Consider the following 5572-nt stretch of genomic DNA (forward strand, 5'->3'; position numbering starts at 1 on the left):
AATCATAAAAGGCTAACAATTGATATTTTTAAGAACATGTTCCTCTTAAATGCGTTAACAATAGTAGAAAGATATGTCACGTACAAGTTTCAACTTTTACCATGACTTGGTTTTTGAATCCAATCATAGCCTCCTACTTAACTAATCTTAGACACATAGGCTACAAGTTAATAAATGTGGAGGCTAGCTCCTTCCATCTTCATATTGGTGATATGATAGTGACTCTGGACGATGTGTTATGTCTTCTGCACTTGCCATCACCAGACACCTTATAGCATGTACATTGCTAGTGAAAGATGAGGGGGTTGAGTGGTTGCGTAATGATCTTGGATTCAACTTAGACAATGCACTAACAGAGCGTCTGTCAGATTCTCAACTCTTGAAGTCCAATTTTTGATTCATCTGAACAAATTAGATTAGTTTGTTGATGATGATGAGGTGAGAAAATATCATGGACTTGACGCCATTAGATATTATCTTCTCTACCTGGAGGGCATTACTATGTATTCAACGATAAAAGTGTAGCGTACGTCGACGTTATGCACGTTTAGTACTTTAGAGACTTGGGTAGTGTCCACGAGTATGCATAGGGTATTGTTGCTCTGTCTTTCTTGTATAGTCAGCTAGGGGATGCTAGCAAGCCCAAAACGAAACAACTAGCTGGTAACTTGTCCTTTATCCAGATAATTAAGAGTTTATAATTAGTGGATTATTTATAATTATGAGTTAATTTAATTGGAATATTTCTTTTATAATATTAGTTAATTTTATTGGAACATTATTTATAATTAATTTTTAATCTATTTTTTTGCTTCAAGAATGAATTATGCAGCATTTTTTTAACCATTTGCCCACATACTCTGCAAGCTGAATATGACAATTTCCTCCCATGTGCCTATATGATCGTTCTACATCGAGGCCATCCATTGGCAGATACATACAATTATACATTGGATTGGTTGGAGGTTCAAGATTATTGGTTTCCCTTTATGACGACCACCATCTGACTTGTCTGTTGGAGGAAATCTGATGGTACTTTGTCTGGAATAGATTCAAATTTATGATACTCATTTGCATGAGCACGTGTTAGCTGATTTTAATATATCTAAATCATCTCCAGACATCCAAACATATATGCTCCTCCTACCCTGAGTATCCATGAGGCCGACCAGTAATATTTGGATTTTAGATTACATCTATTTACTCCAGACATGTGGGGGCTATTCTTAGATAGGAGTTGGGAAACTGTAGTTGGATATGTGACTTGGTTTTATATGGTTTCTCATCATTTCTTGCAACTGTTTATAAAGAGAAATCCTTTGAGACCTATAGACTTGAAGGTCGTCATACAACACAGAAGTATGCGTTTGATGTAGCTGATATGCTGCAGATTTATAGGATGGTTAAAGATCTTGCACTTTAAGAACGTGAGACGATGTAGGATGAAACTCGCATATATGAATGTATGTAGCAAATAACTAATCACACACTATTTATTTTTAAATCGAATGAAGACATGGAGTAGCATTAGGAATAGAGTTACAGAATAATATTTAAGTATTAGAGGAATAGCATTAGGAATAGAGTTACAAAATAATATTTATGTATTAGAGAATATTGTTGTAACACTCCAATTTCTCATTACCTTATTTTAAATAGTATAATGATACAATACTATTTTTTTTTATGAGTGTTAATATGTGTTCTAATTTCTTTAGGTGTGTCTGTGTGTTTGCCTTAGTAATTGACTTAAATCATTAATATTAACTATATTTAACTTTATTTATGAGTGTAAATTGTCTGTGTGTTTTCCTCTATGAAGTGAGTATATTTTCTGTACCTATTTAGATTTTGTTGCAGTACTTTGAAATTAAGTTTGAATTATAAAATTGGACATGTGTCCTTTTTATTTTAATTATTTTGTAATGATAAAGTTGCTAATTATATTGCAATAAATGGTCCAAATACCAATTAATTCTTGCTATTTTCTGAAACAAAGAACTTGCACATATCACTTTATTCAATTTAATTAAATTATTCTTTTATGTGGTTGTTTTGTTATTTCATAGTTCATGTCATTAACATTCCTTCATACTATTTACAATATTATTACTAGCATAATTGTTTAAGCATATTACATTGAATTTAAATAAACAAAGTTAAATTAATTATTGAATCAAATAATATGAGCTCTTGTGGAATGCAACTTGTAAGACCCATAATTTTAAAGTACACTTTATGTATTTTATATGTTTTGGATTTTGGCTCGGAGGCTTTTTTAGCCAAAGTTAATAATATTATGGAGTGTATAGGATCAAAAAGTTATTTTGACCCCGTTTAGAATTACTCGTCGATAAATAAATTTAAATTAAGTGCGGTAAATCCTTTACGGAGAATTTAATGCGTTACGGGTAAAATGGTAATTTAACAAATATCTAGATATTTTGAGATATTTGTTAAGTTATATTTAATATATATATATATATGGAGAGAATAGAAAGAAAGGAAATTAGAAGGAAGGAAAAGGAAAAGAAAAGGTTATATAAAGGAAAGAAGGAAATAGAAAGGAAGGAAAAACAAAGAAAGGAAAAAGGAAGGAAAGAAAATTCAGAATTCCATCTTCTTCCTCCCTACGCGTGACCCCCCATTTTCCCTTCTCCTCCATTTTCGTCTTTCGTTGCTTTCTTTCTTCAAGACTAGTAACCCAAGGTTGGGTGAGTGTTAGAACAAGGATTTCGCAACTCCACTCTTCCTCTTTGATTCGAAAACGAAGAAAAACGGTATTTGAGATTCAAACACAAACCCCTCCGTTTCTTCTAGATCCAAGCTTCATTTCGCGAAGAGTTAGAAGGGAAAGTTGCTCACTACCACGCCACGGTGCTAGGGGACCAATTTGGAGGCGACGTTGCGAGCGGAGATTTTTACCGGATTTGCTCGCGGTACCAGAAACGCACGTTAGAGTTAACGCGAAGGTAAGGGCTCCTTCCAAACTTTTAGTTTGCATCTAGGGCCTTATATGTGGTTGTGTGGAAACGAATTTTGTTAGGATTGGAGTATTATTTTGGGAAAAATGAATTTACCTCACGTATGTAAGATTTTGAGTAAATGAAACTTGTGTGTTTTGAGTAGTGGATTGTGTCGATTTGTGTTCGTTGTTTTTGACATGCTCTTAATTGATATTGATGAAATTTGATATGTGTATGGTTGGATCTTGTGAATAAATGAATTGATGTGTTTTGATGTGAGAATTTGTTTGAGTTTGTGTTGTGTGGAATTTGAAAACCATTAAGTTAAACGAGGATTAAGAATGGGGAATCTCTTAATGTCTTGTTTACTTAATGTGTGTTTGTTTGTGAAAAATCGTTTAAGTTAACTGGGCGTTAAGAATGGGGAATCTCTTAATGTCTCGGTTACTTAATATTTTGTTTTGAAAATCGTTTAAGTTAACTGGGCGTTAAGAATGGGGAATCTCTTAATGTCTCGGTTACTTAATATTTGTTTTGAAAATCGTTTAAGTTAATTGGGCGTTAAGAATGGGGAATCTCTTAAATGTCTCGGTTACCTAATGTTTGTTTTTGAAAATCGCTTCAGTAAATGAGTATTAAGAATGGGGAATCTCTTAATGACTTATTTACTGAATGTTTTGTTTTGAAAATCGTCAAGTTAAATGAGAATTAAGAACGGGGAATCTCTTAATGTGTCGTTTACTTATGTGTGTTTCGGTAAATCGTGCTGACCCGGGATGAGTGGCACCTTGGTAAACGGTACGGGTCCGTGATAGACAGTACGTTTACGATTTACATTTGGTAAGTTGTGCTGACCCGGGATAGGTGGCACCTCGGTAAACAGTACTGACCCGTGATAGGTGGTACGTTTACGACTTACGTTCCTGAGGGAATTGTGTTTGGTAAGTTGTGCTGACCCGGGATAGGTGGCACCTCGGTAAACAGTACTGACCCGTGATAGGTGGTACGTTTACGACTTACGTTCCTGAGGGAATTGTGTTTGTCCGTGAGAGACTGCACAGGGGTTTGTCCGTGAGAGACTACGCCCTGGTTTAAGTTAGATGAGAATTAGTACGTTTACGATTTACGTTTGATAAGTTGTGCTGACCCGGGATAGGTGGCACCTCGGTAAACAGTACTGACCCGTGATAGGTGGTACGTTTACGACTTACGTTCCTGAGGGAATTGTGTTTGTTCGTGAGAGACTGCACAGGTGTTTGTCCGTGAGAGACTACACCCTGTTAAATTGTGAATTGTTGGTTCACTTGGCATGTGTATTAATTGTGTTATGAGTGTTATGTTTTGGAATTCGGTGATAACATGTTTGCTTGCAATACCATTTCAAAACCCATGATGTTGTATTAATTGTGTTAAAAATGTTAAGTGTTATGTTTTGGAATTTGGTGATAACATGTTGGATTGCAATACCATTTTGAAACCCATGATGTGGTATTAATGGTGTTATAAATGTTAAGTGTTATGTTTTGGAATTTGGTGATAACATGTTGGATTGCAATACCATTTTGAAACCCATGATGTTGTATTAATTGTGTTATAAATGTTAAGTGTTATGTTTTGGAATTTGGTGATAACATGTTGGATTGCAATACCATTTTGAAACCCATGATGTTGTATTAATTGTGTTATAAATGTTAAGTGTTATGTTTTGGAATTTGGTGATAACATGTTGGATTGCAATACCATTTTGAAACCCATGATGTTGTATTAATTGTGTTATAAATGTTAAGTGTTATGTTTTGGAATTTGGTGATAACATGTTGGATTGCAATACCATTTTGAAACCCATGATGTTGTATTAATTGTGTTATAAATGTTAAGTGTTATGTTTTGGAATTTGGTGATAACATGTTGGATTGCAATACCATTTTGAAACCCATGATGTTGTATTAATTGTGTTATAAATGTTAAGTGTTATGTTTTGGAATTTGGTGATAACATGTTGGATTGCAATACCATTTTGAAACCCATGATGTTGTATTAATTGTGTTATAAATGTTAAGTGTTATGTTTTGGAATTTGGTGATAACATGTTGGATTGCAATACCATTTTGAAACCCATGATGTTGTATTAATTGTGTTATAAATGTTAAGTGTTATGTTTTGGAATTTGGTGATAACATGTTGGATTGCAATACCATTTTGAAACCCATGATGTTGTATTAATTGTGTTATAAATGTTAAGTGTTATGTTTTGGAATTTGGTGATAACATGTTGGATTGCAATACCATTTTGAAACCCATGATGTTGTATTAATTGTGTTATAAATGTTAAGTGTTATGTTTTGGAATTTGGTGATAACATGTTGGATTGCAATACCATTTTGAAACCCATGATGTTGTATTAATTGTGTTATAAATGTTAAGTGTTATGTTTTGGAATTTGGTGATAACATGTTGGATTGCAATACCATTTTGAAACCCATGATGTTGTATTAATTGATCAGACTAGGTTGTCACAGAGGAAATGGATGTCTTTCTTTTGGGGTTGCGTTTATTTTAAACCGGAAGACTGTACTGTTACTATTATTGTCAGTACGACACCTTAG

The sequence above is a fragment of the Cicer arietinum genome, chromosome 1, assembly GCF_000331145.2.
Source record: "Cicer arietinum cultivar CDC Frontier isolate Library 1 chromosome 1, Cicar.CDCFrontier_v2.0, whole genome shotgun sequence".
Taxonomy (NCBI): domain Eukaryota; kingdom Viridiplantae; phylum Streptophyta; class Magnoliopsida; order Fabales; family Fabaceae; genus Cicer; species Cicer arietinum.